The 10,288-nt window shown below is 44.1% G+C and overlaps 1 non-coding gene across 1 annotated transcript; it reads right to left on the bottom strand.

Moving 5' to 3' along the window:
• Positions 1 to 4,530: 4,530 nt before the first annotated feature.
• On the bottom strand, positions 4,531 to 4,709 carry LOC6555937. The gene has a single exon (XR_046896.1). It is a non-coding gene; the product is annotated as a 5.8S ribosomal RNA (ribosomal RNA).
• Between the last annotated feature and the right edge of the window lie 5,579 nt (positions 4,710 to 10,288).

The following is a 10,288-nucleotide window of genomic DNA, read 5'->3' as shown; positions in this document are numbered from 1 at the left end:
CAAGGATCTTTTGTCACTAGATTGATATTTGTAAACGAGTCGTACTACTTTTTCTTTTTATCCTACCGGCTGCGCCATTTACGAATTCAGACCGAGGGTTTGATAAAAAAAACACACGATTGAGTTTTATATTTTATTAAACCTTTTTATTAATTCCATTTATGGAAAGAACTAGAGCCATTTGATTATCACGAGATTGGAAAGTTAAATTGGCTTAAGCGGTGTTATCGCGGTTGATAACGTACTCAGTACTGAACTGCTGCATGGAGGCATGCTTGCTGTTTTATAGGCAATTTGGGGAAGCCAAAGAGCGAAGTTTAAGAGAGTTGGGTTGTAAACCTCTATTTTCTTGTTGGAAGAGAGTCTTCTGAAGAATAGGGGTAATTGGAGAATCCTGGGACAAGTGCGTAGGCGTAGGCGCCGATCGCGAAAGTTTATTATTTCAGTTGGCTCGCCAAGTGGTCGAATGCAAATGATTAGGGGACGAGAGTCTGTGTTTATAAAGGCGGCAAGTGTCTATGTTTATGATAAGGCGACAAGTGTCTATGTTTATGATTTGCGATCTGTGAGAAAGGGTGGTTTTGGAACATGACGCTGTGTCCAAGGTTAATCGAAGGGCTCTCGTTCTTTGATTACATTTTGTGCTTAGACTTAGATATTTTGTGTTTATACATTAATGTGTGTATATGAGCTTATACTAGTGTATGTTGCTTATAGTTATCTTATGGGGAGTTGTGGATGTAATAATGGATATGTTACTATATAATATTTTTTTTTTGTTGTGCCCGCCATTACTCAGCATTGTGTAATGTTAAAATCTTATGAGGTTGCCAAAGCCACATATAAATAAAAACCCATTTTCATTTTATTTTGATTTGAACTTTTATTTTAATATATATTTATATATTTTTATTTTTATTTTGATTAAATTGAATCGTTTTGTTCTATAATCATATCATATCATGCGAAGTTTTATTTCATGCGCTTTGCTTTTGTAATTTGGTAAATTTGGTAATCTGGTAAATTTGATAATCTGGTAATATAAATTTGGTAAATTTTTTAATTTGGTAATTTGGTAAGTAATTTTGGTAAATTCAAAATGTATTTGTATTATAACAAATTTTTATTAACGGTAAGGATTTTATACAATAATGATCCTTCCGTAGGTTTCGGTCAACTTTTGCGAAACAACCGTATCACGCAAGGCGTCACAGTGATCACGTCCGGAGACGTGCGGTTTACCCTAACCTCTCGGTCTAGGAAATACACGTTGATACTTTACTGTAGCGCAGGTGCAGCCCAGGACATCTAAGGGCATCACAGACTTGTTATTTCTCAATCTCATTATTGCTAGATGCAATTTGTCCATTTAAGAAGCTAGTGTCCTTATAATGGGACAAACCAACAGGTATGGCTCCACTTACATAAACACAATAAACATTTTACTGCCACCATGAATGAAGGCTATATAAGCTTCAGCACCATAATCCTGAAGATATCTATTTAATATCTATTTAATAAGACAAATCACTCCACAAACTAAGAACGGCCATGCACCACCACCCATAGATTCAAGAAAGATCTGTCTTACACACTTATGTTCGGACCTGGTAAGTTCTCCCGTGTTGAGTCAAATTAAGCCGCAGGCTCCACTCCTGGTGGTGCCCTTCCGTCAATTCCTTTAAGTTTCAGCTTTGTAACCATACTTCCCCCGGAGCCCAAAAGCTTTGGTTTCTCGGGAAGCGACTGAGAGAGCCATAATTGCCCATAAGAGCACCCAATTGCTAGGTGGCATCGTTTATGGTTAGAACTAGGGCGGTATCTGATCGCCTTCGAACCTCTTTCGTTCTTGATTAATGAAAACATCTTTAGCAAATGCTTTAGCTTAAGTTAGTTTTACGACGGTCCAAGAATTTCACCTCTCCAGGTTTTTAAATAGGAGGAACATATGAACAAATACAAGTATTTAATTGTTAGTCCCAGGTACTCGGCCTTCGCATTGGACGGTATGTTGGTGCCGTTGATGTGGACGGGTGGACAGTTGCCTGTTCTGACTGTAAACGTGATGTAGGTGGATTTGTCAGCTTTTATGGTGATGTTCCACCTTTTCAGCCATGGCTGAATCGTGTCCAGCTCGTTTTACAGCCCTTGCGCTGCCAGAGTAGGAGTTGCGTCAGAGCACAGGAGCGCTGTGTCGTCCCCGTAGGTACATGTCAATATTCTGTTGACTTCAGATACTGGCTTATCTGAGGTGAATATGTTGTACAGCACAGGACCAAGTTCGCTGTTGTACCAGTACCACGTGTTGGGGTGATTTGGAGTTACTGCTCCTTACGTAAAACTTCCTCTCTTCGACGTATGCCTTAAGGAACATGTAGTATGGGGTCGGTAACTGTTGCTTCAGCTTGAATAGCAGGCCGAGGTGCCACACCCTGTCGAAAGCCTGCCTCACATCCAGAAAGACTGCTGCGCAATATTTCTTGTTTTCGAAGGCATCCAAGACCCTGGAGACGACCCGGTGGCACTGCTGAATAGCGCCATGTCCTTGCCTGAAACCGAACTGGTGGTCGGGGATGATCCTCTTTTCCTCCAGGATGGTCTGCAACCTCTTGAGGAACAGCTTCTCCAGGATTTTTGACAGGATGGCGAGTAGACTGATGGGCCTGTATGAGCCTAGCTCGGCTTTTGGCTTGCCCGGCTTGTGAATGAGGATATCCTCAGCGCACTTCCACTGAGCAGGAAAGTTTCCCAGTCTTAAGCATTGGTTGATCCTCTGATCCTCTGATCCTTCAGGAACTCTATGCAGTTCGCTGGGAGTAGCTTGAGGGCAGCTACATCGTTGTCATGGCCAGGAGATTTGGTGAGCTTCAAGCACGAAATCTCATCCAGAATCTCCTGACTACTTATCTCTGCGATAGGCAGGCAGGCTGCGTCAACGAACTGCTTCGTCTCTTCAACGTCTTCGTCATCACATAGGGCGAATGGCTGGAAACTGGTTTCCAGGTGGTCGGCAAACGCATCCGCTTTCTCTTGGCTTGACCGGCACCATACACCTGCAGCTGTTTTAACAGGTGGCACCCTCCGCACAGGCCTTTTCAGGTATTTGGTGGCGTTCCAGATGTTGTGCTCAGCATTGCCAGGCTCCAGTTCTACTAGGTACTCCTCGAGCGCCTTGCTTCTCGAGTCATGAAGCATCTGTTTGAGCTGCTTAAAGGCTCTGTTGTAGGCCCTCTCGTCAGACGGGGCTCTGCTAGATGGTTGTCCCTGCGGGCCACTTGGAGTCTCCCACTGTTGGTACGAAGTGTGGGTGTGGACAACCTTGCCGCCTAGTGGATTTTGCCAGTAAGGCTAGCAACGGCATCGTCAATGTCTCCTCCAGTGCTGATAGCCGGATGTGGGTCAACTGATGCCTAGATAAAGGAGGTCCGGTATTTTGTTAGGGTCACTGGGCCAGTATGTCGGCTCTCCCGTTGTGTGCAGATTGCAGCCCAACTCTCTGACGCACGACGGTCTAAGCCCAGCTCACGTTCCCTTGCATGGGTGAAAAATCCAACGTTTGGTGAATTTTGCTTCACAATGATCACTATAAACGCTTGGCCGCCACAAGCCAGTCATCCCTGTGGTAACTTTTCTGACACCTCTTGTTAAAAACTTTATTAACCAAAAGGATCGATAGGCCGAGCTTTTGCAGTCCCGGTGTGTACTGAACACCGAGATCAAGTCAGCATTTGCCCTTTTGCTCTATGTGTGGTTTCTGTCCGCACTGAGCTGGCCTTGGGACACCTCCGTTATTATTTGAGAGATGTACCGCCCCATCAAAAATACATAAATGCATCTTTTTATTAAAGAATTTGTTTGCGATTATATAACAAACTCGTGATACTTTGATCAAGAAGCTTGCATCAAAACCCAATATCATAAGATATAATAAATATATCCGTATAATGGCTAGGAAATGATACACGTTCCATTTAATCAAGTAAGTAAGGAAACAATAAGAGTAGTGGTATTTCATTGACGATACCAAACCGAGGTCTAATATCTCCCACTTATTCTACACCTCTTATGTCTCCGCTACTAAGAAAATCCTTGTTAGTTTCTTTTCCTCCCCTAATTAATATGCTTAAACTCAGGGGTAGTCCCATATGAGTTGAGGTTGTATATAACTTTTTCTTGCCATTAATGCTTAATATATAATGATAAAAACATTTTATTAAATTATTTCTTGTAGCAAAGTGTTTTCCATTAAACGAACCAACGAAGAATAATAACATAACCAAGTTTTTTATATTTCCGAATAATTAATAAGAGACAATTCTAGATGAAAAATAATTCAATTTTTTATGCTAGACATTTCTCAGTATTACTTGATCGAAAAAGAAAATATTTCTCTTCGTTTTTCACATCCAAATGTGAGATAATGTTTTTCATATATATATTTTTATAATATGATTAAAAAAATTATTATTTTATCCAATAATATACCATATGCTTATAAAATTTATAAACAACTTAATTAGCATAGTCGTACTACCCTCAACCATATGTAGTCCAAGCAGCACTATAAAATTAATTAAAGTACGTAACAGCATGGACTGCGATATGCGTTCAAAATGTCGATGTTCATGTGTCCTGCAGTTCACACGATGACGCACAGTTTGCTGCGTTCTTCATCGACCCATGAGCCGAGTGATCCACCGCTTACAGTTTTCTAATTAATTTTTATATAATGTCAATTTTTGTTTTTATTGAAAGAAATTAAAAAATACATATTTTACTGGCATATATCAATTCCTTCAATAAATGTATTTTTATACCTAAAATAAATGCTGCGAAATGTCTTAGTTTCATATAAGCATTATGTATTATATAATCTGGTTATTTACGGTTTATATTCAACTATGTTTGGGCGATACATACCGCAATTTATATAAAACATTAACCTGATGGGTACCAGGTACAACATTGTATATTTTAGGTTGTTGCATTAGACAACGTATGCTCATAACTAAGATGAACAATACATATTCGCAACGCGTGTATATTATGGTCCATATACACACAAAGTTCACAATTTTATATTAACAAATTATTTTGATAACCATTATTTTAAAGTTTGAATTCGATTTCCATTTTCGAATTTGATATCTTCGATCTCCAATATTCGAAGTTTTATTTGTACATTTTAAAACCACATATATATAATATTTTTTTTTTGTTGTGCCCGCCATTACTCAGCATTGTGTAATGTTAAAATCTTATGAGGTTGCCAAAGCCACATATAAATAAAAACCCATTTTCATTTTATTTTGATTTGAACTTTTATTTTAATATATATTTATATATTTTTATTTTTATTTTGATTAAATTGAATCGTTTTGTTCTATAATCATATCATATCATGCGAAGTTTTATTTCATGCGCTTTGCTTTTGTAATTTGGTAAATTTGGTAATCTGGTAAATTTGATAATCTGGTAAATTTGGTAAATTTTTTAATTTGGTAAGTAATTTTGGTAAATTCAAAATGTATTTGTATTATAACAAATTTTTATTAACGGTAAGGATTTTATACAATAATGATCCTTCCGTAGGTTTCGGTCAACTTTTGCGAAACAACCGTATCACGCAAGGCGTCACAGTGATCACGTCCGGAGACGTGCGGTTTACCCTAACCTCTCGGTCTAGGAAATACACGTTGATACTTTACTGTAGCGCGCGTGCAGCCCAGGACATCTAAGGGCATCACAGACTTGTTATTGCTCAATCTCATTATTGCTAGATGCAACTTGTCCATTTAAGAAGCTAGTGTCCTTATAATGGGACAAACCAACAGGTATGGCTCCACTTACATAAACACAATAAACATTTTACTGCCACCATGAATGAAGGCTATATAAGCTTCAGCACCATAATCCTGAAGATATCTATTTAATATCGATTTAATAAGACAAATCACTCCACGAACTAAGAACGGCCATGCACCACCACCCATAGATTCGAGAAAGATCTGTCTTACACACTTATGTTCGGACCTGGTAAGTTCTCCCGTGTTGAGTCAAATTAAGCCGCAGGCTCCACTCCTGGTGGTGCCCTTCCGTCAATTCCTTTAAGTTTCAGCTTTGTAACCATACTTCCCCCGGAGCCCAAAAGCTTTGGTTTCTCGGGAAGCGACTGAGAGAGCCATAATTGCCCATAAGAGCACCCAATTGCTAGGTGGCATCGTTTATGGTTAGAACTAGGGCGGTATCTGATCGCCTTCGAACCTCTTTCGTTCTTGATTAATGAAAACATCTTTAGCAAATGCTTTAGCTTAAGTTAGTTTTACGACGGTCCAAGAATTTCACCTCTCCAGGTTTTTAAATAGGAGGAACATATGAACAAATACAAGTATTTAATTGTTAGTCCCAGGTACTTGGCCTTCGCATTGGACGGTATGTTGGTGCCGTTGATGTGGACGGGTGGACAGTTGCCTGTTCTGTGTGTAAACGTGACGTAGGTGGATTTGTCAGCGTTTATGGTGATGTTCCACCTTTTCAGCCATGACTGAATCGTGTCCCTTGCGCTGCCAAAGCAGGAGTTGCGTAAGAGCACAGGAGCACTGTGTCGACCGAGTACGCTGCCCTGGGGTACTCCGGCTCTCCCCACGTGTTGGGGTGATTTGGAGTTACTGCTCCTCACGTAAAACTTCCTCTCTTCGACGTATGCCTTAAGGAACATGTAGTATGGGGTCGGTAACTGTTGCTTCAGCTTGAATAGCAGGCCGAGGTGCCACACCCTGTCGAAAGCCTGCCTCACATCCAGAAAGACTGCTGCGCAATATTTCTTGTTTTCGAAGGCATCCAAGACCCTGGAGACGACCCGGTGGCACTGCTGAATAGCGCCATGTCCTTGCCTGAAACCGAACTGGTGGTCGGGGATGATCCTCTTTTCCTCCAGGATGGTCTGCAACCTCTTGAGGAACAGCTTCTCCAGGATTTTTGACAGGATGGCGAGTAGACTGATGGGCCTGTATGAGCCTAGCTCGGCTTTTGGCTTGCCCGGCTTGTGAATGAGGATATCCTCAGCGCACTTCCACTGAGCAGGAAAGTTTCCCAGTCTTAAGCATTGGTTGATCCTCTGATCCTCTGATCCTTCAGGAACTCTATGCAGTTCGCTGGGAGTAGCTTGAGGGCAGCTACATCGTTGTCATGGCCAGGAGATTTGGTGAGCTTCAAGCACGAAATCTCATCCAGAATCTCCTGACTACTTATCTCTGCGATAGGCAGGCAGGCTGCGTCAACGAACTGCTTCGTCTCTTCAACGTCTTCGTCATCACATAGGGCGAATGGCTGGAAACTGGTTTCCAGGTGGTCGGCAAACGCATCCGCTTTCTCTTGGCTTGACCGGCACCATACACCTGCAGCTGTTTTAACAGGTGGCACCCTCCGCACAGGCCTTTTCAGGTATTTGGTGGCGTTCCAGATGTTGTGCTCAGCATTGCCAGGCTCCAGTTCTACTAGGTACTCCTCGAGCGCCTTGCTTCTCGAGTCACGAAGCATCTGTTTGAGCTGCTTAAAGGCTCTGTTGTAGGCCCTCTCGTCAGACGGGGCTCTGCTAGACTGCCAGACTCTCCTCAGCCTCTTATGCTCCGATACCATCGACGCCAGTTCAGTCGACCATAGATGGTTGTCCCTGCGGGTCACTTGGAGTCTCCCACTGTTGGTACGAAGTGTGGGTGTGGACAACCTTGCCGCCTAGTGGATTTTGCCAGTAAGGCTAGCAACGGCATCGTCAATGTCTCCTCCAGTGCTGATAGCCGGATGTGGGTCAACTGATGCCTAGATAAAGGAGGTCCGGTATTTTGTTAGGGTCACTGGGCCAGTATGTCGGCTCTCCCGTTGTGTGCAGATTGCAGCCCAACTCTCTGACGCACCTCAGCAGAGTGCTGCCCTTGGGGTTGACAATCCTGGAGCCCCACCATGTGTGCTTGGCATTAAAGTATCCGCCAATAAGAAATTTGGGACCCAAGTTTTTCAGCTGCAATGACAACTCGGGATGGCTAATTGTGTAACGCGGAGGCAAGTATGCTGCCGCGATATAAATTTTGCCCGAATGTGTCAGCAGCTGAATCCAGGCGCATTGCTTCCAGTCCAGCCGCACCGGCTCCATCTCGTCGTACAGTAATCCACATCGCACGATTACTGTGGCTCCACCTCTGATCCTGTCCGCCGGGTGCAAGGCATTGACCACTTCGTAGCCAGGGATTTTGAAGTGAGACCTCGTTGTTAAGTGGGTCTCGCTGACCAGCATCACATCCACCTGGTTGGTTTTCAGGTAGAGCTCCACTTCTGGCTTGTTCCTCGCCAAGCCGTTTGCATTCCAGATTACTATTTGTGTGTACATGGCATGGTTCTCTGGCAGGAGAACATGGCCATCACCATGTCTTTAAACTGGGAGAACATTGAGTCCATCATGTTCTCCATGTGCCTCATTATTCTCTCCTCCAACGCTGCCTCCCGGTCAATGAGATCTTGTTGGTTGAAGATGTGTTTGGGTTGCTGTTGCTGGGGGTATCCTCCCCTGGTGACGTCAGCGTAGCTAAAGCCAGAGAATGTGGCGTTGTTGGTTGTCGCTGGTGGTGTATGGGCCTCTTTCGGCGGTGGAGTCATTGCCTTCGCTTTTGGCTTGGGGGAAGCCCTCTTCTTGGCCTCGATATATACACGGCAGCCTTGGTATGGCGCTGTGTGCGCCTCCCCGCAGTTACCGCATGTAACAGGAGCGTCTTTGGCCTTAGTGCACTCGATAGAGGCATGCCCTTGACCGCACTTTACGCAAGTGTACTGCAGTCTGCAGTACCTCTTGGTATGCCCGAAAGGGTTCTTTGGGGTTCTAGGGTTCTTTGTGGTTCTTGAGATGAGATAGTCAACTGGCGTTGTTGAATGTGGTCCCTTAATTACCACGCGAAAAGCTCGGTTTTCCTTGAGCTGGAAAGTCCTGAAGGCCATGTTGTGGTTGTCCATGTGTCCATGTGTCGAGCTGTCTTTCGGCATAATTTTTACGCTACCTCGGATCGGTGACTTCTCCAAGGTCAGCTGGCATGTCTGCGATGCTGTGCACCCCAGGTATTATGATTGAAGGGGGCTTGGGTACAGCGGCCTCCACTGCTATAGCTGGTTCCCTGGTAACAACGTCCTCTTCGATAGGCAGTGCAGCGAATCGGTTGGTGTTTGACAGCAGCTCCTCAGCATCGCTGACCTCATTGACTTTGGCCACCTTAGCTGTCTTTTTCTTTTGGGGCACGGTGAACTGTCGTACCTCACCTGGTTCCTCGGATTCATTGTCAGAATCACTTTCACTGGAGATGGAGCTGAAGCTGCCAGTGGCCGACGTCTTCTTCTTTATGTGTTTTAGTAAACCTTTGGGGGTAACAGTCGTAGCTACGTTAGGTGGCTCCTTGCGCTTGCCTGCATTCTTCTTAGGCACTAGCGTTTGCCAACCATTTTTCTTAGAAGTGGGCAAAGCCACATTATCCACTTCCATAGCGTTTTTTCCCATGGGAACTGCGTGCAGTAGCACGTGTCTTTAAGATTTTTGCCTTTTCTGTATGAGTGTGTGTAATTGTCAGACGTAGAAAGGGGGAACAAAAAGCGCCACCTGCTGGTGGTTAGTCCATTGGACGGTATGTTGGTGCCGTTGATGTGGACGGGTTGACAGTTGCCTGGTCTGAGTGTAAACGTGACGTAGGTGGATTTGTCAGAATTTATGGTATTGTTCCATCTCTTCAGCCATGACTGAAGCGTGTCCAGCTCGTGTTGCAGCCCTTTCGCTGCCAGAGTAGGAGTTGCGTCAGAGCACAGGAGCGCTGTGTCGTCCGCGTAGGTGCATGTCAATATTCTGTTGTCTTCAGATACTGGCATATCTGAGGTGAATATGTTGTACAGCACAGGACCGAGTACGCTGCCCTGGGGTACTCCGGCTCTTACCACATGTTGGGGTGATTTGGAGTTACTGCTCCTCACGTAAAACTTCCTCTCTTCGGCGTATGCCTTAAGGAACATGTAGTATGGGGTCGGTAACTGTTGCTTCAGCTTGAATAGCAGGCCGAGGTACCACACCCTGTCGAAAGCCTGCCTCATATCCAGAAAGACTGCTGCGCAATATTTCTTGTTTTCGAAGGCATCCAAGACCCTGAAGACGACCCGGTGGCACTGCCGAATGTCCTTGCCTGAAACCGAACTCCAGGATGGTCAGCAACCTCTTGAGGAACAGCTTCTCCAGGATTTTTGACAGGATGGCGAGTAGACTGAT

The sequence above is a fragment of the Drosophila erecta genome, unplaced genomic scaffold (genome assembly GCF_003286155.1).
Source record: "Drosophila erecta strain 14021-0224.00,06,07 unplaced genomic scaffold, DereRS2 tig00000329-arrow-arrow-pilon, whole genome shotgun sequence".
Taxonomy (NCBI): Eukaryota; Metazoa; Arthropoda; class Insecta; order Diptera; family Drosophilidae; genus Drosophila; species Drosophila erecta.
This window is presented reverse-complemented; position numbering and strand designations above follow the sequence as displayed.